The sequence below is a fragment of the Drosophila yakuba genome, chromosome 2L (assembly GCF_016746365.2).
Source record: "Drosophila yakuba strain Tai18E2 chromosome 2L, Prin_Dyak_Tai18E2_2.1, whole genome shotgun sequence".
In the NCBI taxonomy this organism is placed as follows: Eukaryota; Metazoa; Arthropoda; class Insecta; order Diptera; family Drosophilidae; genus Drosophila; species Drosophila yakuba.
Window position 1 is genome coordinate 27,590,645 of NC_052527.2, and position 27,431 is coordinate 27,618,075.

Here is a 27,431-nt window from a genome sequence, read left to right on the forward strand (position 1 = left end):
AGTTTACTAGGACTTTTTTTCAGTATCCTACCGACTGCGCCAATAAACTTTTTTGGTGATAGATTTAATGAAAAAAAATATATTTTCCTTTTTATGATCTTTATTTGAATAAGTTTCACCAGAGGTCAGTTAAGAACTAATTTACAAAGGTATTCTTTCGGCCCAGCAAACCTTTTACAGAGGATTAACATAAGCCTTTTAAGTTCTACTTAGCTTTATATGTCAAGCTTAACAGATCATTAAGCTCGTTACCGTTAAGCGGTTCGTATCTTGGGGGAATGTTATTTATGAGGCTTTTGGAGAGTGAAGCTTTCCAAAAGATCGGCTTTAGCTTTTTTATATGAAGAGTGAATATGTCGTATGAAGAAATGAATATGTCACTATATATATATATATATCACTTAAGGCATAAGTCTCGACATACTGCAGCAGTCTGTGAACAAGAACAGAAACTAACTTATAAATAAAACTAAAATGGAATTACCAGCGGAAAATATGACTCAATTACTTCGGCAAATACGCCAAGTACCGAAATTCTCTGGAGACCCAACGAATCTCAGCTCGTTCATCAGACGTATCGAATACCTGTTGAACTTATACCCTTCAAACGACGCTCGACAGAAGGCTGTTATATTTGGAGCCATCGAACTTCAAGTTGTCGGAGATGCGGAAAAGGTTACCCAATTTGGAATGCACAACGAATGGACATCTTTAAGAGACGCCCTAATCACGGAATTCAAGACTCAGACGCCCCTGGAGGATCTACTAGGAAGACTGTATCGGACACCTTTTAAGGGTAACTTACGTCTATTCTGTGAACAATTAGAACATAAGTCCAGCGTAATTATAAATAAGTTAGCATTAGAGAATGACCGAAATAATATGGTGGTTTATACACAAGCAATGGCAACCACAATTAAAAATACAATTCAACGCTCACTCCCCGATAGGTTGTTCATGACCTTAGCGAGGTATGACATTTCAACCGTTCAAAAACTAAAGCAAATCGCCCAACAAGAAGGTCTATACGAAGACCCAATTTCAAAAACATTCGATAGTCAGCCAAAACTTAACTCAAATCCACCTAACACCTATAAACATACAAACATTAACCAAATCAAAAACACTCACCCCAACCAACGATTCATTCGCCCCTTTATTCCATTAAATCCCACACAGACCCAAAACACTAACGTAAACAATCAAACCCCTTTTAGACAAATTCCTCCGACCAGACAACAGCAACTTAATCAGTACAGAAATTTATACAACGGATTCAGAACAGACTTACTTCAGGACCGTCAAAACGACACCCGAAACTACTATCAGCCTCCCCAGCAACCAAGAGTGCCAAATAAGCGTTTTAGAGAAAGCAGCGAACAATCGCGAATGCAGACAAATGAAAATTTTCACCTGCACGGATTAGATTACGATAACGAAACTGAACACTACATTAATAACGACGAACAGTTCCACGAAGATCAATTACAGAATACTTAGACAGAATTGTTTACAGATCAGCAATATCAACAAGCTGAAAATTTTCCAATACCAGCCCTAATAACCACAGATATAGATGCATAGTTGATACTGGCTCTTCGATAAACTTGATGAGCTCAAACTTTTTCAATCTTCAAGTTAAAGATAAGCAAATAACTGTCCGAAGTATGACAGGCTATTCTAAATTAAATAAATATGTAGACCTTCCAGCCAACGGTCTTTTTCAACAAACGCAAAAATTCTATATTCATTCATTTTCACCTTATTATGATATTCTGTTAGGAAGAAAAATACTAATGGAGAATAACGGTTTAATAGACTACTCTCGGAAAGAAACAATAATTAACGAAAGAACATTCATTCACAAAGAATTAGATCCATGTGATGAGAACTCTTCGGAAAACTTTAATGCACTCTTACAAGAAAATAACTTTACATCAGAAATAAACTATGCCATGGACAACAACATAGACTCAGAACACATATAAAGACTAGAACATTTAAATAGTGAGGAAAAATACAGACTTACAAATTTATTAAAAGAGTTCAATGACATTCAATATTCCAAAAATGAAAACCTTACATTCACAAGTATAATACGTCACGATATAAAAACCACTCATGAAAACCCAGTTTACAAAAGACCATATTCGTACCCGTTTTCCTACGAAGCAGAGGTAAATAAGCAAATTGAGGAAATGTTAAAACAAGGCATTATACGCGAAAGCGACTCCCCTTATTGCAGTCCATTATGGATTGTCCCCAAAAAGATGGATGCCTCTGGCAAACCGAAATTCAGGTTGGTCGTGGACTATCGAAATCTAAATGAAATAACAATAAATGATAAATTTCCGATTCCTAACATGGACGAAATACTAGGCAAATTAGGAAAATGCCAGTATTTTACTACAATTGACTTAGCAAAAGGCTTTCATCAAATCGAAATGGACCCTAAGTCTATACCAAAAACGGTGTTTTCGACCAAACACGGTGACTATGAGTACACTCGCATGCCATTTGGCTTAAAAAATGCTCCTGCAACCTTCCAACGGTGCATGAATTACGTCGTAAAAGACCTCATAAATAAGCATTGCCTTGTTTATTTAGATGATGTGATCATCTATTCAACATCTCTGAACGAACACCTAGACTCACTGAGAAAGGTTTTTGAGAAACTTAAAGAAGCCAACCTTAAACTCCAATTGGACAAATGCGAATTTTTAAAAAAGCAAACAAATTTCTTAGGTCATATTGTAAGTCCAGAAGGCATACGACCTAATAAAGAGAAAGTTAAGGCAATCGAAAAATTTCCTCTCCCAAAGACACAAAAAGAAATCAAATCTTTTTTAGGCTTATGCGGATACTACCGTAAGTTCATTCCAGACTTTGCAAAGATTGCAAAACCTCTGACAATATTTCTAAAAAAGGAGCTAAAATAGACACAAGAAACGAAGAATACAATAAATCATTTGAAAAATTGAAAACACTCATAATGAACGACCCAATTTTGATTTGCCCTGATTTCACAAAAACATTTTAAGTCACTACTGACGCTAGTAATTTCGCCATAGGAGCCGTGTTATCACAAGACAATAAGCCAGTAAGCTTTGCAAGTAGAACATTAAATGATCATGAACAAAATTATAGCACTATTGAAAAAGAACTACTAGCAATCGTTTGGGCAACCTAATATTTCCGCCCATATTTATATGGAGTCCCCTTTGAGATTTTGAGCGATCACAAACCCCTTGTTTGGCTAAATAATATTAAAGAGCCTAACATAAAACTACAACGTTGGCGAATTAGACTTAGCGAATATAATTTCAAAATCAAATATTTAGAAGGTAAACTTAATCATGTAGCAGACGCTTTATCTCGCGTCAAAATTGAAGAAAACATGGTAGGCGAAGAAGAAAATATTTCAACAGCAGCAACAATACACAGTTCATCAGAAAGCAACAGAAAAACCCATAAACTATTTTGCAAGACAAATTGAATTTATAAAAGATAGCGTAGACCAAGTAGAGACAACGAAATACTTTTCCAAAATAAAACTGACCATCAAATACACTGACATGACCCTGACAAAAGCAAAAGATATCCTTATTAAATACTTCTTAAATAATAGCAGTGTTATTTACCTGGAAAATGATAAAGACTTTTTAGTTTTTCAAAAAGCATATCGAGAAACCATTAACCCACATAGTAACGTGAAAATTCTGAAAAGTATCATAATGTTAAAAGACATAAAATCTTATTCTGAATTTAAAGAATTCATTATTACTCAACATTCTAAATTGTTACACCCCGGTATTGAAAAAATGATACGATTATTTAAAGAAACTCACTATTTTCCCGATTATAATAAACTAATTCAAAACATTATCAATGATTGTGAAGTCTGTAACCTTGCAAAGACAGAACATAGACCAACAAAACTAGTTTTCGAAATAACTCCAGAGACAAATAACCCACGCGAAATTTATGTTATTGACTTTTATGCTATTGACAACGAACAGTATTTATCTTGTATAGACGTTTATTCAAAATTTGCTTCACTTATTAAAACAAACAGTAGAGATTGGTTAGAGGCGAAACGAGCCCTTACTAGAATTTTTAACGACATGGGAAAACCACAGAAAATTAAAGCAGACAAGGACTCCGCGTTTATAAGCACTTCTTTAAAAACTTGGCTAAACAACGAAGACATACAAATAGATATTACCACAAGTAAAACAGGAATAGCAGACATAGAACGCCTTCATAAAACCATAAATGAAAAAATCAGAATTATCAATACTGAAAACAATAGAGAAAATAAAGAAACACGAATGGAAACAATTTTATACATATACAATCACAAGACTAAACATAACACAACCGGACAGATACCGGCTAACATCCTTCTTTACGCAGATACACCTACTTATGATACCCAGATGATTAAAGAAATGAAAATCAAAAATCTTAACAAAAAACGACAGGATTTCGAAATCGACACAAAATTTAGACAAGCACCCTTAACACGCGCAAAATCAAAGAATCCCTTTAGAAAAACAGGCAGAATAGAACAATTAGACGAAAAACATTATAACGAATATAATAGAGGTCAAAACGTTATTCATTACAAAAGCAAATTTAAAAAGAAAAAGAAAGTTAACGACAGCAAATACTTGCAGCAAACCGACACCTCCCAATCATCGGACTCATAATCACCATAATAACTTGTATTGCGACACAAACTACAGCAGGAACAATCGAAATCAACCCAATAGAAAACAATCAAGGATTTATCTTGTTTGAATCTGGAACAATACAAATCCCCATCACCTTTATGCATCACTGTCTCACCATAAATATTACAGAAGTTGAAGAAACATTTAATAGTATAATTAAACAATGTCAAGAATTTAAAAATGTCACACAAATTAAATATTTAACCGAGAAAATGGAAAGAGAAATAAATGGCATACGCATTTCAAAACGAAACAAACGAGGACTGGCTAACTTTGTAGGTTCCACATTAAGATATCTTTTTGGCACACTAGACGAAGACGACAGACAACATATTGAACAACAAATTTCGACTCTATCACAAGACACAGTACAGGTCAGCACTCTAAACCACGTTATTGACAGTCTCAATAATGGCATAGAAATAATTAATAACCAGTCCAATTCTTTGAAAAAGGAACAAAAATTGAATCTATTAATATTTAATATTGAACATTTTACCGAATATATCGAAGACATTGAAATGGGTTCACAACTAACACGACTAGGAATATTTAATCCTAAACTACTAAAACATGAAAATATTGGCAACATTAATTACAAAAATCTGATAAACATAAAAACTTCCGCTTGGTATAACGTACCTACTAATGAAATATTCCTAATGTCCCACATTCCTATGAATTCAATTGAACGACCAACTTTCATCATTGCACCTTACCCCGACAATAATAGCCAAATTATTAAGGAAAATATTGAAGGCAAATTCTACTCACATAACAACTACGTTCTAAATACACTAACAAAGAATATTGTCAAAGACCATTGCATAGCTAACATAATAAAACACGAAACACCAACTTGTACTTTTCAAAAATATCGTAAACAATCCTATATTCAATACATTAAACCAAATATACTTATAACCTGGAATATGACCAGAGAAAAACTTTATCACAATTGTAACGGTCAAGAGATTTATATTGAAAATAATAAAATTATAAAAATATCCAACTGCACAGCAGAATTAAAACAAATTACAATATCTAATAGTATTCAACAATACACAAATGTAATATTTACTGAACACAATGTAACAAAAATCGAACCAATGTCACACATAGAAATTAAGGAAATGATTTTGTTAAACAATAAGAGTAACACAATTTACAGAAACATACTAATAATCTTCATATCTGTTTTAGTTTTAATTTACATATTTTACTTTTATATGAAATGTAAAACAGCGCCACACAAAATTATTATCTCTTACCTAAAACCAAGTAAAACCACTAACAAAAATATCGAACAAGAAACAGAGACAAAAACAGAAATAGCTGAAATTGCAAATCCAGTACCACACTTATATCCAGAAATAATCGCTTGAGGACAAGCTAATATCTAAAAGGTGGGGGAGTGACATATTCATTTCTTCATACGACATATTCACTCTTCATATAAAAAAGCTAAAGCCGATCTTTTGGAAAGCTTCACTCTCCAAAAGCCTCATAAATAACATTCCCCCAAGATACGAACCGCTTAACGGTAACGAGCTTAATGATCTGTTAAGCTTGACATATAAAGCTAAGTAGAACTTAAAAGGCTTATGTTAATCCTCTGTAAAAGGTTTGCTGGGCCGAAAGAATACCTTTGTAAATTAGTTCTTAACTGACCTCTGGTGAAACTTATTCAAATAAAGATTATAAAAAGGAAAATATATTTTTTTTCATTAAATCTATCACCAAAAAAGTTTATTATATATATTTTTTTTTTATTGTTGTTTTTTCATTATTAATTCATGATATCTAATATATCTTTTATTTGTTCTTTAACAAAAATAAATTTATTTTCATATGTTTTTAGGTTTTATCCAAGTTATTCGCTCTGCTTATATAACGCTTCTTAATAATTTTATTATGCTTAAAATATAGTGGTAATATAAACTGAGCGACTGTTATTATTGTTAAAACCACAGTGTCTGAATATCTTCTGTATGGTCGACTAACTTAACATTATTGGCCACATTGGCCGTACGAGGGCTGCTATATATATTTCTGACCAACATTTAGTGTTGCCAGGTGCAATCTAACATTTCCATTGGAAAGTTCGACATTTTTTAGCATAACATAACTCAGAGCATTTTGTCATTTTGTAAGGAACTGAGATTATAAGTCTGCTCGCTACGGAATACGTGCGGCTAGCTCAGTATATTTTGTTTGTTCGTCCTACAATATATATGTTAAAACGTGATCACCCGCTTACCAGTAACGACACTTGCAGACTGCTGGATGGTCTGCTCAGCGGCCTCGCTCTGCTATCTCGCCGCTCTCGTCGTCCTGAGTGGTGCGGACCGTGTCGTTGGGTGCCCGTCACTTGGGCTGAGAATTGTCGTCGTACGCGAACTCACGGCAGCCCCAAGACAAACGCCTGGTGGAACAGCAATAAGCTAAAATAAGCTCGGACTGTTGGCGACGGTACCACGTCTGCTCGGATCGCACGGACACAGCAGGCTATCGCCGGGTTCAAGTACGCGGTCTCCGACAGAGTTGACCGGGTCTACACCACAATTTCTGTCGCCTGTTCGGTACCCTTCTTGGTTCGGCCCCGGCTGTGGAATGCTCCCGAACGTCTTGTCGTAGCGATTTTGTTCCTGTCTGACAGCTCTAGCAACGCTGCTGACTTCGTTTCTTCGCGTTGTTGACTTGTGTACTCGTTCTCCTTGACTTCTCCAGCTTCCAGCGTTCAGCCGGCTTATATAGGCCTCCTTTAACGGTTTATCCTTCTAGTCTCCAATCTCCGGATATCTCCTTCAAACCTTCTGTCTCTCTAAACTCTCTCTCTACAGGTTCAGACTCTCCACACTCTCTTTCTCCAGGTTCAGAGTCACCCAACTCTCTTTCTCCAGGTTCAGAGTCTCCAAACTCTTCCATACAGTAATAAATTGACGAAATTAACGAAGATAGTGTAAACAAAACAATATAATGTGGTGCGAAATTGACTCATGTCAATTAAAAAAAAACTAAAGTGTTTTGAACCAGTGATTGCAAAGGAAAATCAGAGTGATAAAGACAACTAAACCCACAACGAGAACAGTGTGAAAGGAAAATACAGAAAAAATCTAAATGTAACCAATGACGCGGAAAAAAGGGTGAAATGGTACACCTGTGGTGAAAAGGACATGAAATCAGTACTGACATATTTCTAAAGAGACACGGGCAGTATATTTAATATTATACGGGAAGATTTTTATTGTGATGTTGGCAAGCCGAAGCTGGAAAGCTTTAATTTTGTTCTAATTTGATACCGTAGGGATCTCGACTACAAGAAAACTAAAACTACTAAAAATACAATTCTGATTTGAGAGGGAAAAAAAGCTAGAATGTTAAGTCTTAGCAAGCAAACTACAGAGACATACACACAGCGCAAGTTCACAAGGCCGCTTATTAAGGATCAACTGGACCGACTGCAATAGGCAAAAATATTCAGTACAATTTATTTAAAAACCGGAATTTTCCTTGTACCAGTTTCTGATTTCAGCAGAAAATATACGTTGTTTGTGTCACACCGAGGCCAATATCAGTTTTTGAAAGCTCAAAATGAAAAAAATTCTAGGCCGTGTTACAGAAAATAGCAAAATTTACCCCTCACCTGAGAAAATCCAAGTTCTAGATGCCTTAAACTATAAAACAAATAGAAAGTTTTTTGGGCCTGACGGGCTATTTCAGAAAGTTTATAACACGGAAAGCTAGAGCTTTAACTGAGTTTACAAAAAAAGGCTAAATTTAAGTTTGATTTGGACTAAGAATGCAGATAATATGTTTAAGAAGATACTTAGTGTAGCAAGCAGCCACACAACCGTATACATACACACAGTCATTGTACATATAGTCCTAGATATACATACTCTTAGTTTAAGTACAATATGCGCGTCTCGCGTACTCGAATGTGCTAATCGTGCTTGCGGACACTACTGTGTGTGCAACCGACACACTAATACATACATGTGAAAGGCTAAGAAGGAACGGAACGAGAGAATAAAGACCACTTCGTTTGTGACAAGAAGAGAGAACGAACGCCTTTTATTAGCCTCCTACATTAGTGAGAACCCTGTTTTAAGTATTTGTTTTGTAAGTTCTGCTTTATTCAGTTGCATTCATGTGACTAAATTCGAGCTTAAACTAGAGCGACGCTCTTACCCGCTTTACTTCGCTAAAGTGGGCTCGGCGTCCGACCGCAGAGAGCGAACTCGGATGAAAGTGAGCGAAAGTGCGGAAAAGAGGGGCGAGCGCTGACGAGAGCGAAAGCTCTGTGCCCAGAAGCGGCCACTGTATCGCTTCCTCACATTAACATAAACATAATAATCCGCACCAGTGCAGTCGGTAGCAGGTTAATCCATTGTCGCTGTAACAGGGACGACAGCGACGGAGCCGAGGCTGCGCTCGGACAGGCGGCGGAAAACATGGGAACATTGGAGTGGACAGGCTACTGATTATTGAATGCAGCCGGCTGCTTCCATCGTAAGAAGGACAACCTTTGCTAATCGCCACTCAATGGACGGAAGGTTGTCTTCCTTGACAACAACCATATCCCTGACACAAAGGTCCCTAGTAGGGACTCGACACTTGTTTCGCTTATGGAGTTCTTTAAGGTACTCTTCCTTCCATCGCAGACGAAATTGCTGAAGGAGAGCCTTCAGGTGTTGTCAGCGCTTTATGATGGACGTTGTATCCCCCTTTATCTCGGGTTCAACCGTTGCGAGAAGGGGCCCTCCAACAAGAAAATGTCCAGGCGTAAGTGCCAACAGGTCCGCGGGGTCTTCGGACATTGGCGCGAGTGGACGCGAATTCAAGCACGCTTCGATCCTAGCCAAAATTGTGGACAGCTCTTCGAATGTGTAGTTACGCGTGGCCGTAGACATGTAGAACAGAGTCTTGAAACTCTTGACGTCGGCCTCCCACAAGCCTCCCGTGTGGGGGGCCCCCGGAGGAATTAATTCCCAAAGCAGCTGCTGGTGACTATATGCACCCGTGACAGCCCCTCCATTATCCGATTGAACTTGACGGGGCATCCTCTTCGGGATACAAAACGGGAGAAAGCAGCAAGAAATTTTTAGTCGTGAGGTCGGACGTCGGCTCTAGATGGATTGCCTTGGTGGAGAAGCACACAAATTCCAACACATACCCTTTCCTAATGAGGCAGGCTCGTCCGGTGTAGTTATGGACGTCAAAGGGTACGGCATGGTCCATACCGGTATGGGTGAAGGGACGCGAGAAGGACGCCCGTTCCTTGGGTAACCATCCCAGCTTGCTGAGCTTGCAACTTCTTTTTGTGAATGACGCATACCTTGCATGGACGAGGAGTCGAAACAGATGACAGCTGTACGGAAGGATTACCGGATGCCGTTCGTCATATTGGAGAAGAACGGAAGCTGTAACCCGGCCGCAAGCTCTCATGAGCCCTTGAGAATCGAGAGACGGGTTGAAGTTTTGAATAGGACTGGATGTAGGCACCGGCCGCTTTTGGCTTAAACAGCCAATCTCAAGGGTGAATTGCCTGCGTTGCGCGACGGAAATTTGAAGACGCTCGGCTGTCGCAATCTCAGTCGACGTCAAGTTGTTCTCAAACAAAGCCTGAAAGTATCGCCACTTTAGGATTTGAATAGTTAGGTCGCACTGTATGACCGGTCCCACGTTAATGTCATTCAGACTGGTCCCGTTTGCGGAAGGGCCAAAAGCATTGAAAACTACCCGCACTTTAGTGGTTGTATTTTCGGGATTGAAAACGGCATGATGTGGAAGATAGTACGTGGCGGAACTGCTCGTCATAGAAACCTCGGCCATGTGACCTAAGTCTAGGTATTCTTGGATCACAGCGTCATACTGGGCTTTGAGTAAGGGATCCCTTTTCAGTCGCTGCTCGTTGCGGAGGAACTGAGCCAGAGCAAAGGATCGTGAAGATGCTAGCTCGGAACCCTTGTGCTCGGGGTGGCGCAAGGGGAGCGTCACAACATACATGCTACGATGGTCCCTTCTGGTGGTTTTTACGAAATTTTGTTCGCAAAACGAATCAGACTCTAGAATTTTGTGAGACGCAGATAACTCGAGTGGAGAAGGCAGACACCCTCCGGGGGTCTCTCAAAGAACTTGGGGTCCGCAAGGGGGATGTCCGGAATATCCTTAAGAAGATCATGTGGGATTGGATACGAAGGCAGATTTCCGGCCAGGCGCGGAAGAACATAGACTGCGGTCTCTAAATGTATCCCAGGTCTTGAAGGCGGTCGAATCGAAAAACAAGGGAGAACGCTATAGTCGAGTTCCCCGACTACCTGATACCCGTTACTCAGCTAGTAAAAGTGCGAAGGAGAGTCTTTAATATATATATGTGTATATATATATTGATCAGGATCAATAGCCGAGTTGATCTGGGCATGTCCGTGTATATATATATATATATATATATAAATATATGTATATATATATATCATATATTCTTGATCAGGATCAATAGCCGACTCGATCTGGCCGCCTGTCCGTCCGCCCGGATGAACGGGTGTAACAGGCAGAAGGAAGCTTATTCTACCCGTTACTCGTAGAGTAAAAGGGTATACTAGATTCGTTGAAAAGTATGTAACATGCAGAAGGAAGCGTTTTCGATATATATATATAGTAACATATCCATTCTACACCCACAACTCCTCAGCTCACACACTCACAAAATTACATAAATGATTTTGTGGATATAGTTGAAAAGCTGAAAGAAATTGATATGTACATTTCTGAAGCCCTTCTCACTATTTTTCTGTTGTCAGGTTTGGAAAAAAAATTCGATAATTTTGTGGTAGTGACTCCGCCATAAAAATTACCGTATTCAGGAAATAACTTCCGTTGAGTTTGTCGGAAAATTTGTGCGTACAAAATTACATAAATGATTTTGTGGATATAGTTAAAAAGCTGAAAGGAATTGAATTGGGGTTTCTGAAGCCCTTCTCACTATTTTTCTATTGTCAGGTTTGGAAAAAAAATTCGATAACTTTGTGGTAGTGATCGAAACGCGCGAACAGTTACCGACTCTGTGATTTAAAAGTGAAAATCATTGAAGAGGGCGATAGATAAAGATTGAGTTCAGACGAAAAAGAACTTTGCAAAAACATCTGCAAAAGAGAAGTCGTTTACTATGCTTGCAAATGTTAACAAATATGACGTTTTATCGACATTCGGTTGGCGTCGGTACGGTGGTCGTTAAAATAAAAAATGGTTCCGTTAATTTATGTTAAAAATATGCTTTATGTAAAAGACTTGCAAAGTAATTTAATATCGGTATTGAAAGCCGTTGAAAAAGGGTAAGAAGTTATTTTTAAAAAGCAAAGTATTTAAATAAGGAACGGTCAAAATGAAGATGTGCTACAGGCAAGAAAGGCTGGAAATTCTTTTGTTATTGATAATTCGAACAATCGGTGCATGTACTTGTGTGCAAATGACGAATTGTGGAAGTGGCATTATCGTTATGGTCATTTGAATATGGCAAGCCTAAAAAAGATGGCTAGTGACAATATTGTCAATGGCTTAAAGTCAATCAAAAATGTTGCGGACATAGGCAGAAAAATGTTGCAGAAATGTTGTGGAAATACCGAAAACGGTATTTACACCCGAAACGGTACACCCTGCAGGAAAACGGAGCTGCTGAGCGCGCTAACCGGACACTCGTGAAAATGGCAAGGAATGTGCTTATACATTTACGAGTGAATGAGAGTGGGGAGGCAGTAAAGACTGCGGTATACTAACGCAACAGATCGGAGACATGGTCATTAAAGAGTTTAACACCATTCGAACTGAGGACAGGTAAAAAGTTTCACATTTGAAAATTTTGGATGCAAAGCGATTGCATTAAACAAAAAACTTGTAGGAAAGTTGAAGGCAAAAGGCATTAAATGCACGATGATAGGGTACTCAACGACAGCGAAGGACTACAGATTGATGTGCTCTGGATCTAGCAAGGTAATCGAGAGTAGAGATAAAGATAGTGCTGAGGTGCTCGAGGAAGATCAAATTGGCTGTGAGGTTGATGAAGCTGATAGTTCTGATTTTTACGAGAGTGATAAGAGCGATGATACAGAAGAACGGGAAATTCGTGGACCTGGCCGTCCTCAGATGATAAAAACGGGCAAGCCCGGGCATCCACGAAAACAATATAACGTGTTGAACATGATGAAAGTTCAAGAGGTCAAGGTTCCTGGAGCGTTTGCTGAAGCGATACAGTCTGTAATGAGCCAAGAGCGGGTAGCATCAATTCAGAAGGAGACTGACGCTCTCGAGTCTAATCAGACATGGGACACAGGACTCACCAGAAGGTAAAAAAGCCATTGGTAGTAAATGGGTTTTGGGCATCAAAAGAGATAAAGATGGCAATGTGACGTGATTTAAATCGAGGTTGGTGGCTAAAGGATGTGCACAACAATAAGGTATCGATTATTATGAAAGGTTTTCACCAGATATTCAGGTATTCATCTGTGAAACTTATTATATCTCTGGCTGTTGAGCATAATTTGTTTCTACATCAGATGGATGTATCGAAAGCTTATTTGAATAGCGAGTTGAGCGAAGAAATTTATATGAAGTAACCCGATGGATTTGCTAATAAACATCATGGAAGAGTTTACAGACCGAAGAAGTCACTTTAAGGGCTAAAACAGAGCGGTAGAGAGTGGAACACCAAGCTTGATGCAGTCTTGCGAAAACTGCATTTTGTTCCCTGTGCCAGCGAGGCGTGTGCTTACACACGCAATGAGGACGACAATATAAACATAGTTGCAGTATATTTCGACGATCTTCTCATTGCAAGCTCACGTAAAAAGGATTTGATTGTCATAAAAGAATCAATTGCTTAAGATTTTAAAGTAGTAGATAACAGAGTACGTAATCATTTCATTTCGAAGTTGAGCGAGGAGGTGAAACCGGCGCCATATCCATAAGTCACAAGAAATATATCGATAGTATGCTACACATCTGGGGCATGTCAGATTGCAAATCTGTAGCAACGCCTTTGGAGGCAAGTTAACAAGTTAAGTGTACTGATCCTAACTGCAAGCCTATTAACGAGAAGGACTATTAATCACTTATAGGACCACACCTGTATATGCCAATTACAACCAGGCCAGATATAATGCATTCAGTTTCAAAGTGGCTCAAGGAAATGTGAACCCACATAAGGAGCATGAAGTTGCTGCCAAGCGTATACTAAGGTATTTGAAGGCACCTCGGACTTCAAGCTTCATTATCACGCAACAGGTAAACCCTTTCATGGCTACGTCGACGCAGATTGGGCAAATGACACATCGGATCGCCTTCATAAACTCCAGGAGGTCCTACAAGCCCTGACCACTATTAATATGCAATGTTTAGCACACAATATATGTGAAGATAATGCAGATAACACATACAAACATATATTTATTATTATTACAAAATTATACATATATTTACTAATCGAATAAAAATAAAATTGGCACAGAACAATAAGATTGGAGAACATTTATAAAAATATAGAGAAAAACACGGAAACAGTGTTCCGTCAAACTTACCCAACTTTAATACGGAGCGATGAGATCTCGACGCGTTAGCCACTTTCTTCTTTAGAGCGTTCATTTGAGCACCCATTTCCAATTGCGTATCTCCACTTTGTCTCACTAAATCCATCAGTTCTTTTTCCCGCCCATCGGCAGCATCCGACCGGTCTTCCGAACTTGCCAGGTAACGAGGAAGCATGCTGGAGCGACCCCTAGGAGGTCCTAGTAGTAAATCCATCCCTCCGGCTGCTTCATCCATTGTTTTGCCCATCTCCTTCGGCTGGTTTTCGAAATTTTCAAGACTCTCTTGATTAAGTGCCTCACATAGTCGGGGCGTGTCTCCCGTACTTGCATTTCGCTTTGCACGGCTTTCTTCTTGTTTACATCCCGCCAAAATGCTTCCGTCTTCCACTGCTTAGGGAACTTTTACTAGGTTCCGTACGTAAACTGGCCCACCTTTTCCTGGGGAGATTTTACGTGGTTCCGTACGTGAAATGGCCCTCTTTTTTATTCCTGGTGAGCTTTTACGAGGTTCCATATGTGAACTGGCCCACCTTTTCCTGGGGGGATTTTACGATGGTTCCATATGTGAACTGGTCCACCTAAGAAAGTGTATGTCCGAAAACCCCTTCCGCCAATAGTCGGAAAAAAGTGCTGTTTGAATTATAATTGCGGACTCTACAACTTGCTGCTATTTAACCGATACGTTCGGAATCCACCACCCGCGGTAGCTTGACCTATACGTTCGGAATCCACAACAGTTTTTATATTTCCCTAGCCACGATCCTTACAAACGACCTGGCTACTTGGCCTAGTACGTCGGCAGCGTGACCCAAAGAAACTAAAGTCGTCCCTCGCCCAAAATTAGTCATGGAAAGCCTTAAAGACTGGAGCCTTTTAAGCGACCTGCCTACTTGGCCTAATACGTTGAAAGCGTGAGCCACCCACAAAATAAATTTACGTTAATTACAAAAAAACGTCAATCGGCACCTAGTTGTTTGATGTTATAACAAATAAATCTCCCATATTTTTGATTTAAGTAATTACAAAAATAAAAAATTCTAATGACAACACAAAGGACCTACGATTTTAAAAGGATGAAACACAAAAGTGAACTCAAAGTCATACCCCTATTCTGAACCATTTACGCGAGTTTTCGGTTGCAGAAGTTGGGGACTTGTAGCGGCCAGTGTACCAGAAAATAGGCAGAGAAAAAAAATTAAACCAAAATTATTATCATCGGTACAAATCTAGACGAGACCACTTTTCGGCATACTAGGGTTAATTGAAAGCTCACAACAACTCTCAAAGACAGAAGCTGTTAGTTCTAGTTGTCCCTTTCGCACCTTAGTCGTCGCTCTCATAGCCTGGAAAGGTCCCGTTAAAGCTCGCTAGGCTCGCGCCTTTGACAAAAGGTACAGCGAACACGCGATCATTCTGATTTTCTACTCCGAGACGACAGACGTAACTTGTGAAAAGAACAGACAATAAAAGTGAGAAAAAAACCCACGTGCAGTCTTAAAATTATCAAGTGGCCAACTAAGTGTATTAAAAGTTATAAAAAAACTTATACGAACACGGCTAAGAATAAGACAGTGGAACCAAGTTTCGAGGGCGTACAGAAGTGCGTAAAGAGCATGGAAATCGCAGCTCTTTGATTGCTGATTTTTACGGAGTGCATAGTGTAGTTTCCAGGCAGAATAAAGGTATTGTCGGCTAGCACTATAGCACGCCCACGTACCTCCAAGACACGCGGTGTACACGCATATACACACGTGCAGGCATAAGTACAGGCGCTGCGGCTACACACATATGCATACCTATGTGCATTTAGGCATAGGCGCTGCCGACAGGAACCGCAAGCTGCCAAAAGTTCTTATCTGTGGATCGCACGTAAACGGCGCGAAGGCCTGATCTGCAAAGTAGAGACAAGGAAGATAAAGCCAGAACACGTGGAGTAAGCAGATAAAGAAGTTATTAGAAGTAGAGAAGAGAAAATCGCCGTGAGTACGAATATGTCGCTGATTTAGGGTGCCCCATGCACTGACCAAGGAACCAGAGAGAGAGAAAAGAATAAAGTGAAATAAAACGAAGTAAAGTTGCTGCTGCCTACGGCCGGAGCCGTATAAATTAATAAGAATTTGAATTAATCTATTATTTGATAAATATTAGTTTAAACTCAATACTAGACATGCGTTAGAAATATTAAACAACATATATACATCTTAAAATTAGGTTAAGCAGAAGTTATTAGAAGTAGGAAGTGAAATAGAAAATGAAATTGAAATAGAAATTGAAACAAAGAATGGATGATAAAATTTAACAGTAATTGAAGCTGAAGACTGAAAGAAATTGAAGAAGAATAATTGAACAACGATGGAGATTGAAACCGATTGAAGAAAACTATTGAAATGAAGATTAATTTTGATTGATGATGATTAATTACAATTGATTAAAAATATGATTCTTACTCTAGCAATTAAATAATAAGTTACTCTTTTCTACATACATACATCTACCCATACATACATTCACACCTACCCATACTTGATTAACCCTTAATTTACAGCCATGTAGCAGTTCATTGGGCCTAACGATCTTCTTGGCGACAACAATGCGGTAATAAATAAATAAATAAATTTAGGTGATTAAAAACTAAAATAGTATGGTAACTTGGTAAAATTTCTAGAGTAAAGGTCGGAATTTTTAGGAAGAATAAAATGATACATATTTAAAACACTCTTTTAAACAAAAGGCATCTAAAAATAAAACCTAAAACAATAAACTAAGAAATATAAATAAATCATGTAAATACTAAGAGACAAATACCATTAATAGATTTAGAACTATGCTTAGTGAACGAATTAAGATTAATATAAATATCTTTGGTTATGTTTGAGCTATATTGGAGTTGATAAAAATGATTTTGTAAATAAATAATAATTTGTCCTACTACATAATGCCAATGAAATATCGAGATTAATGCGATGAATTAATTTAATCTAGGGGAAATGTACACCAGGTTCCACACATTTCCAAAGGTAGGGAGGGTATAGAGGAACGGGTGATCACTAACATCTCGATCACTCCCAACCCAACGCGGTCACCTAGCTCTCTGTTATTGCTTACTCCGTTTTATGGGGAATTCGCTAAATTCACATTTTTTTTTGTTGTTGTTTCGTTGCTATTTGAATTAGAGTAGTTTCTGTCAAGTGCACTTATCTTTTTTGTACGGATGGAAGGCACAGGAGATTATAGGGATAGGAAAACCCCGACCCCAATACCGGCGAGCTGAGCGCAGAGCGCAGCATAGTGCACGAACCCCGATTCCCTCTCCAGCCGAGGCTTTATACTATCCCAAGCCAGTTCACAAATATCCATTACAGACTTTAATTTATGCTAAATAGTACAAGAATTAATAAGCGCGCGCTGACTTTACTTAGTCCAATATTCTATAAATCTTCAAATTAGTTATGACATTAAAAGGCGGACGTTATGTCATTTTAGGTGCCCTAATCTCCTAGTACAGAAATCTATTTCGTTGAGCCTAATAACATTATACCTTAATGAATACGACAAATCCTTTCGTTGGGGGCCAATTCTGCTATGTCGGCGTGCTTGTATTCTGAGCACCTCTGCGTCAGCACCACCCCTTTTGAAAATGTTTACATACTAATTTTGTTGTAGTTAATTTAATAGCATAACTTTATTAATTAATAAATTGTTGACTAGTGCCATGTGTAAGGCAAAAATTAAAGGCTAGCATACAAAGATTATGAGAAGTTGACTATAATTGTTTTCAACGGGGAGTATCGAATTTATCGCCGGACAACGATGCGCACGTCAAAAAAAATTGTTGGCTATTTACGACTACAAACGTTGATCTGAGGGCTCTTATCTTTGCATCGCCGCTGAAGAGTTATTTTTGTTGAAATATGCAATACATAACTACTTAACTACTTTGGTCAACCCTAGTATAAGAGCTTAATGTCATACTTATAAGTGTATATAAATAGCAGTTGAATAAAGCTTTCCTTCTTCTGTTCTACTTATTCTGCGGCGCACTTGGTTCTATCAAAATCCAATAGGTTATGGGCCCAGGACCCTTAGCAGAAAAGAAGTTAATTTGGAACCTGTCCGAGATAATTCTCATATGTTGAGAGAAGCCGATTATTTTTGTGTGTATTGATCGTTAAACTAAATAAAATAAAAGAAACGTAAAATGAGTCTTACGTATAATATAGACAAATTTGGTGAGTCCAATTATGACTCGTGGTGTGTGCAGATGAAAAGTGTATTGGTGCATCAAGAACTGTGGTTAGTGATTTCGGAAGAAAAATTAGAAGACGCCAATTACAAACTAAAAGGTCAAAAGGCCTTAGCCGCAATTACGCTATCGGTTAAAACAAGTGAGCTTAGGTTAGGTTAGGTTACCGTGTATGTGATACCGTGTATGTTTTCCCCTTTAGCCCGCAGAGGTTCGTGTGAAGATAGCAGTTTCCCCAGCCAGAGGCGCTGGCGAATTTTTGTATCCGATGTGGATCGGTGTCGGACAGGTCGGACGTGTCTATCAGGAATCTGCTTCCCAATTGAGCAAGTCTTTTCACTTGCAGTGCTGGACATTGGCATAGTAGATGCTCTACTGTTTCTTCCATTTCTTCGTCCCTACAGCTAGGGCAGAAATCATTATACGGGGCATTTAATCTTCTGGCAGATTACGAATTGTTGTGTCATCTCGTGTAAAGATGAGCGGCAATTCAATACTGTTTTTGAGTGGCTTGAGATTGAGCCAATTGATTTGATAGCTGCTTGGCTATCACTGAAAATGTTTACGTGTGAGCTTTCCGGGCTTAGTGCTTTCAAATGTTTTAGGGCCTCCCTTATTGATGCTACATCAGCTTGGAAGACTCTGCAATGATCGGAGAGTCAAAACGAGATGCGTAGGCCTAGTTGTTCGGAGTAAACTCCTCCTCCTAATTTGTTCTGTAGTTTTGACCCATCCGTATAGAAGCATATAGCATTCTGGGGGCAAGGTATTTGTGAGTTCCAATCATCCCTCTCTGGGGTGTTTGTATGTACTCCGTAGGAGTGCAGTAGTCTGTCCTGGAGGGGACTATTTGAATGTTTTTTAGGATACATGAGTGACCCGCTTCTTGTGGGTTCCACTGTTTGGAACCTAAGCCTGATTGCCGCTACTGTGGCCTGTTCCATGCCAGCTAGTTCTGGGCTTGGGAGGTTGAGTATGGCATTTAGGGCTTCGTTTGGGGTGGTGCGTAAAGCACTGCTGATGCAGAGTGCCGCAGCTCTTTGCATTTTTGCTAGAATTTTTAAGCTTGATTTCTTTTTCATAGCCGGCCACCATACCACGACTCCGTACAGTAGTATTGGTCTGACAATGGCCGTATATATCCAGTTTACTATTTAGGGTGTCATGCCCCATTTGAGCGTCATTGCTTTCTTGCACGTGAGGAGTGCTATTGAAGCTTTTTTGTATCTGTCTGTGAGGTTCAAGTTCCAGTTTAGTTTCCTGTCAAGTATTACGCCCAGGCAAGTATTACGCCCTTGCGCTGTTACTGAAGGAAAGTCTTTGATTGTTGAGGATGGGTGGGACTAGGTATGTTATGGGACTGGTATGTTATACCAGTGCATATTCCTTTTGGGACATTGATTTTTTCTATCTTAGAGACGAGAGAGTGTAGTGCTGTCTCTGTCGATTTCCCTTTCTTGTAGGCGTGTTGCGTATCTGTGCTAAGACTAGGGTTGAGAGTTGATCTCAGATGCAGGCCGATGATTCTTTCAAGGGTCTTTAGTAGGAAGGATGACAGACTGATTGGTCTGAAATCTTTGGGGTGTGTGATGTTTTCCCAGCTTTGGGGATGAAGACTATACGGGACTGTAGCCACAATTTTGGTAGGTGTCCCAGAAGTAGGAACCGTTTAAAGATGTCAAGAACCCAGTTTATGGCTATATTTCCTGCACGCTGGATTTGTGAGGGTATGATTTTGTCTGTACCTGCAGATTTGTATGGTTTAAAGCTATGTATGGCCCAATGGAGGACCTCTATGCACAGTTCGATACTTGCCAGTGTGGAGTTTGTTTTTTGGGGGGTGAGAGCGTTTTGGCTGTTTCCTGGGAAGTGAGTGTCTAGAAGTATCTCCAGAGATTCCTCAATCGTGCTGGTCCAGGAGCCATCTGCTCTTTTAAGGTAGCCTAGGGTTGTGGCCGATTTGGATAGTATTTTTCTTAGTCTGGCTGCTTCAGTTGTGTTTTCAATTTCTGAGCAGAAGGAATGCCACGAGGATCGCTTTGCTTTCCTGATGGCTTTTTTGTATTTCGCAAGGGCTCTCTTGTAGGCGGTCCACAGGGCCTCCTCATTTCCTGCCTTGGCCCTGTTAAAAAGGGTTCTGAAGTCTATTCGGAGGGGGGACAGTTCTGCTGACCACCACGGAGGTTTTCTTTTTCTTTTGGGCTTGCTGTTGGGGCAGGCCTTTTTTAGTGAATAGTTGCAGGCTTCTGTGAAGATTGAAACTAGTTCGTGTAGACTAGAGATTGTTTGGGGGCATGGAGGGGGATCCGTTGGGATTTTTTCCCTTAAAATACTTTTGTGTTTTTGCCAGTCTGTTTTCCTTGGGTTTGTGAAAATTGCTGGTTTTGAGGGATTGATTGTAAGGGTCGTTTCTATGTACCTGTGGTCCGAGAAAATGTGCTTATCTGGCACCCTTCAGTGAGTTACTGTCTCTAATAGTGGTTTAGAGACGAGAGTTAGGTCTATTACCTCTTTTCGGTTCTTAATGATAAAGGTGGGGTCATTACCTCTATTACTTATGAAGAGATTTATACTAAAAACAAGAGAGAACGCTATAGTAGAATTCCCCGACTATCTGATACCCGTTACTCAGCTAGTGAAAGTGCGAAGGAGGTCTTCAACACTGACAGTTTTTGGCCGTTTGTGGGCGTTAGAGTGGGCGTGGCAAAAAGTTTTTTGGCAAATCGATAGAAAATTACAAGACTAATACAAAAATGAAAAAATATCAAAACATTTTTCAAAAGTGTGGGCGTGGCACCTTTGGGCGGTTTGTGGGCGTTAGAGCGGGCGTGGCAAAAAGATTTTGGCAAATCGATAAAAACTTACAAGACTAATACAAAAATAACATGGCAACATGAATTGACAAACTTGCGCTGCTTCGATGTCTCTGGAGTCTGTATGCTTAATCTCAACTTTCTAGCTTTTGTAGTTCCTGAGATCTCGACGTTCATGCGGACGGACAGACGGACATGGCCAGATCGACTCGGCTATTGATCCTGATCAAGAATATATATACTTTATATGGTCGGAAACGCTTCCTTCTGCCTGTTACATATTTTTCAACGAATCTAGTATACCCTTTTACACTACGAGTAACGGGTATAATAAAGTTGAAGAGAGACTCACCGCGGTCGTTTGTGTTTGTACTTTCCCATTTTGTGTGATGGGCGTTTGCGTCGCAGCGAACATAAGAGGCCTATGTTCTGCTTTTCGCTGTCTTGCACCAGTCTTCTTACCAGCTCATCCACCGGTTCTTGCCTTTCATAGGTCATGTACGATGACAGCACTCGTAACGGAGATGGCTGACTCTCCACGGTGACTGCCGTGTTATCTGCATCGCTGTAATTATGAAGCAGAAAAATGCTAAGGTGCTTTTTGACCGAAATGCAGGCCCTTACTTTACCTTCGCTGGGAGCTGTTAGAAGCTTATATTCCTTAGTCCCTAAGCCTGAAACCTTTCCTCCCACTGTTCAAGGTTCCTGGATTAGGACTATGGTGACTCCATCTTCAGCCAGATGGAGTTGAAGAGCAGCGGAATCTGCCTTACTGTGGTGGAGGTTTATCTGCAGAAGCCTCCCGGACATCTGCTGTGGGCCTCTCCACCACGGTTGTATCGGCTCCCTTCTCGTTCGATGTGTCCAGGTCTGTCAATTGACCCATGTTCGCAAGGCTGCGGAGGATTGAGGCATCGGTCGAGTAGCCGACCTCGGTTTCCGATGCCTCGATCTCGGAGGCGATCTCCTCGATCACTCCTCCACTGCCTTCCTAATCCTCCTTGGCGGAGTCTGATTTGCAGACCTTTACGGTCACTGAGCTAAACCCGAAGTTTAGCTCCCCGTGAGCGGCCTCAATGGGAGCTAGGGACTCGTTGTTTAGAATAAGGATGGCCTGGTTTGTTGGTCCCTCCAATTCGTCGACCTTCACCACTCGCCAGTCCGAGGTGGGAAGGTGCGGGTTGCAGCGCTGCAGCATGGTAAGGATCTGGTCCGGCGCCTTGATGGATGCCGGGATCCAGATGCTTGCCCGGGGTCGGCAAGGTACGTCGGACCAGCTCAGCGCAACAAGTCCGGCGCCCTCATACACCTCCCCCAACTCTTTTAATGCGGCTTTGTATAGCTCCGCAGAGCGTTCATCGTCACAGGCGATTATCTTGATGCCGCCTTTGAACCATCCCACGACTTTACAGACTGGAAATGTTTACATACTAATTTTGTTGTAGTTAAATTAATAGCATAACTTTATTAATTAATAAATTGTTGACTAGTGCCATGTGTAAGGTAAAAATTAAAGGCTAGCATACAAAGATTATGAGAAGTTGACTATAATTGTTTTCAACGGGGAGTATCAAATTTATCGCCGGACAACGATGCGCACGTCAAAAAAAAATTGTTGGCTATTTACGACTACAAACGTTGTTCTGAGGGCTCTTATCTTTGCATCGCCGCTGAAGAGTTATTTTTGTTGAAATATGCAATACATAACTACTTAACTACTTTGGTCAACCCTAGTATAAGAGCTTAATGTCATACTTATAAGTGTATATAAATAGCAGTTGAATAAAGCTTTCCTTCTTCTGTTCTACTTATTCTGCGGCGCACTTGGTTCTATCAAAATCCAATAGGTTATGGGCCCAGGACCCTTAGCAGAAAAGAAGTTAATTTGGAACCTGTCCGAGATAATTCTCATATGTTGAGAGAAGCCGATTATTTTTGTGTGTATTGATCGTTAAACTAAATAAAATAAAAGAAACGTAAAATGAGTCTTACGTATAATATAGACAAATTGGGTGAGTCCAATTATGACTCGTGGTGTGTGCAGATGAAAAGTGTATTGGTGCTTCAAGAACTGTGGTTAGTGATTTCGGAAGAAAAATTAGAAGACGCCAATTACACACTAAAAGATCAAAAGGCCTTAGCCGCAATTACGCTATCGGTTAAAACAAGTGAGCTTAGGTTAGGTTAGGTTACCGTGTATGTGATACCGTGTATGTTTTCCCCTTTAGCCCGCAGAGGTTCGTGTGAAGATAGCAGTTTCCCCAGCCAGAGGCGCTGGCGAATTTTTGTATCCGATGTGGATCGGTGTCGGACAGGTCGGACGTGTCTATCAGGAATCTGCTTCCCAATTGAGCAAGTCTTTTCACTTGCAGTGCTGGACATTGGCATAGTAGATGCTCTACTGTTTCTTCCATTTCTTCGTCCCTACAGCTAGGGCAGAAATCATTATACGGGGCATTTAATCTTCTGGCAGATTACGAATTGTTGTGTCATCTCGTGTAAAGATGAGCGGCAATTCAATACTGTTTTTGAGTGTCTTGAGATTGAGCCAATTGATTTGATAGCTGCTTGGCTATCACTGAAAATGTTTACGTGTGAGCTTTCCGGGCTTAGTGCTTTCAAATGTTTTAGGGCCTCCCTTATTGCTGCTACATCAGCTTGGAAGACTCTGCAATGATCGGAGAGTCAAAACGAGATGCGTAGGCCTAGTTGTTCGGAGTAAACTCCTCCTCCTAATCTGTTCTGTAGTTTTGACCCATCCGTATAGAAGCATATAGCATTCTGGGGGCAAGGTATTTGTGTTCCAATCATCCCTCTCTGGGATGATTGTGTTGAAAGGTGTTTGTATGTACTCCGTAGGAGTGCAGTAGTCTGTCCTGGAGGGGACTATTTGAATGTTTTTTAGGATATATGAGTGACCCGCTTCTTGTGAGTTCCACTGTTTGGTATCTCTAAGCCTGATTGCCGCTACTGTGGCCTGTTCCATGCCAGCTAGTTCTGGGTTTGGGAGGTTGAGTATGGCATTTAGGGCTTCGTTTGGGGTGGTGCGTAAAGCACTGCTGATGCAGAGTGCCGCAGCTCTTTGCATTTTTGCTAGAATTTTTAAGCTTGATTTCTTTTTCAGAGCCGGCCCCATACCACGACTCCGTACAGTAGTATTGGTCTGACAATGGCCGTATATATCCAGTTTACTATTTAGGGTGTCATGCCCCATTTGAGCGTCATTGCTTTCTTGCACGTGAGGAGTGCTATTGAAGCTTTTTTGTATCTGTCTGTGAGGTTCAAGTTCCAGTTTAGTTTCCTGTCAAGTATTACGCCCAGGCAAGTATTACGCCCTTGCGCTGTTACTGAAGGAAAGTCTTTGATTGTTGAGGATGGGTGGGACTAGGTATGTTATGGGACTGGTATGTTATACCAGTGCATATTCCTTTTGGGACATTGATTTTTTCTATCTTAGAGACGAGAGAGTGTAGTGCTGTCTCTGTCGATTTCCCTTTCTTGTAGGCGTGTTGCGTATCTGTGCTAAGACTAGGGTTGAGAGTTGATCTCAGATGCAGGCCGATGATTCTTTCAAGGGTCTTTAGTAGGAAGGATGACAGACTGATTGGTCTGAAATCTTTGGGGGTCGTGTGTGATGGTTTCCCAGCTTTGGGGATGAAGACTATAAGGGACTCTTGCCACGATTTTGATAGGTGTCCCAGAAGTAGGAACCGTTTAAAAATGTCAAGAACCCAGTTTATGGCTATATTTCCTGCACGCTGGATTTGTGCGGGTATGATTTTGTCTGTACCTGCAGATTTGTATGGTTTAAAGCTATGTATGGCCCAATGGAGGACCTCTATGCACAGTTCGATACTTGCCAGTGTGGCGTTTGTTTTTTGGGGGGTGAGAGCGTTTTGGCTGTTTCCTGGGAAGTGAGTGTCTAGAAGTATCTCCAGAGATTCCTCAATCGTGCTGGTCCAGGAGCCATCTGCTCTTTTAAGGTAGCCTAGGGTTGTGACCGATTTGGATAGTATTTTTCTTAGTCTGGCTGCTTCAGTTGTGTTTTCAATTTCTGAGCAGAAGGAATGCCATGAGGATCGCTTTTCTTTCCTGATGGCTTTCTTGTATTTCGCAAGGGCTCTCTTGTAGGCGGTCCACAGGGCCTCCTCATTTCCTGCCTTGGCCCTGTTAAAAAGAGTTCTGCAGTCTATTCGGAGGGGGGACAGTTCTGCTGACCACCAGGGAGGTTTTCTTTTTCTTTTGGGCTTTCTGTTGGGGCAGGCCTTTTTTAGTGCATAGTTGCAGGTTTCTGTGAAGATTGATACTAGTTCGTTTAGACTAGAGATTGTTTGGGGGTATGGAGGGGGATCCGTTGGGATTTTTTCCCTTAAAATACTTTTGTGTTTTTGCCAGTCTGTTTTCCTTGGGTTTGTGAAAATTTCTGGTTTTGAGGGATTGATTGTAAGGGTCGTTTCTGTGTACCTGTGGTCCGAGAAAATGTGCTTATCTAGCACCCTTCAGTGAGTTACTGTCTCTAATAGTGGTTTAGAGACGAGAGTTAGGTCTATTACCTCTTTTCGGTTCTTAATGATAAAGGTGGGGTCATTACCTCTATTACATATGAAGAGATTTATACTAAAAACAAGAGAGAACGCTATAGTAAAATTCCCCGACTATCTGATACCCGTTACTCAGCTAGTGAAAGTGCGAAGGAGGTCTTCAACACTGACAGTTTTTGGCCGTTTGTGGGCGTTAGAGTGGGCGTGGCCAAAAGTTTTTTGGCAAATCGATAGAAAATTACAAGACTAATACAAAAATGAAAAAATATCAAAACATTTTTCAAAAGTGTGGGCGTGGCACCTTTGGGCGGTTTGTGGGCGTTAGAGCGGGCGTGGCAAAAAGATTTTGGCAAATCGATAAAAACTTACAAGACTAATACAAAAATAACATGGCAACATGAATTGACAAACTTGCGCTGCTTCGATGTCTCTGGAGTCTGTATGCTTAATCTCAACTTTCTAGCTTTTGTAGTTCCTGAGATCTCGACGTTCATACGGACGCACAGACGGACATGGCCAGATCGACTCGGCTATTGATCCTGATCAAGAATATATATACTTTATATGGTCGGAAACGCTTCCTTCTGCCTGTTACATACTTTTCAACGAATCTAGTATACCCTTTTACTCTACGAGTAACGGGTATAATAAAGTTGAAGAGAGACTCACCGCGGTCGTTTGTGTTTGTACTTTCCCATTTTGTGTGATGGGCGTTTGCGTCGCAGCGAACATAAGAGGCCTATGTTCTGCTTTACGCTGTCTTGCACCAGTCTTCTTACCAGCTCATCCACCGGTTCTTGCCTTTCATAGGTCATGTACGATGACAGCACTCGTAACGGAGATGGCTGACTCTCCACGGTGACTGCCGTGTTATCTGCATCGCTGTAATTATGAAGCAGAAAAATGCTAAGGTGCTTTTTGACCGAAATGCAGGCCCTTACTTTACCTTCGCTGGGAGCTGTTAGAAGCTTATATTCCTTAGTCCCTAAGCCTGAAACCTTTCCTCCCACTGTTCAAGGTTCCTGGATTAGGACTATGGTGACTCCATCTTCAGCCAGATGGAGTTGAAGAGCAGCGGAATCTGCCTTACTGTGGTGGAGGTTTATCTGCAGAAGCTTCCCGGACATCTGCTGTGGGACTCTCCACCACGGTTGTATCGGATCCCTTCTCGTTCGATGTGTCCAGGTCTGTCAATTGACCCATGTTCGCAAGGCTGCGGAGGATTGAGGCATCGGTCAATTAGCCGACCTCGGTTTCCTTGGTGTTCGGATGGACCGTTTCTGGAGCGTGCACGGAATGAAGAGGCCGATCCTGCTGTCTAGCCGGCCAGGGATACCTTTGCCTACGCAAGGGGGAGGACAATGTTCACGCCAGAAGGGCGCAAACAGTTGAGCGGCAGTGTAAGCGGCCAATGCTTGTACTCAAAGCTCCTCCACGGCTCGCAAGCACCGCTGCTCGCGCTCTCCTCTCGCTCTCCTCCAATGGAGGACCTCTATGCACAGTTCGATACTTGC

The 27,431-nt window shown here is 40.6% G+C and overlaps 1 long non-coding RNA gene across 1 annotated transcript; it reads right to left on the minus strand.

Moving 5' to 3' along the window:
- Positions 1-6,500: 6,500 nt before the first annotated feature.
- Positions 6,501-27,381, minus strand: LOC120320859. Its single transcript, XR_005560433.1, has 6 exons — positions 26,864-27,381; positions 26,587-26,799; positions 22,006-22,789; positions 21,729-21,941; positions 14,312-16,211; positions 6,501-7,896 (listed from the first exon to the last, which is right to left on the minus strand). It is a non-coding gene; the product is annotated as an uncharacterized LOC120320859 (long non-coding RNA).
- Positions 27,382-27,431: the final 50 nt, after the last annotated feature.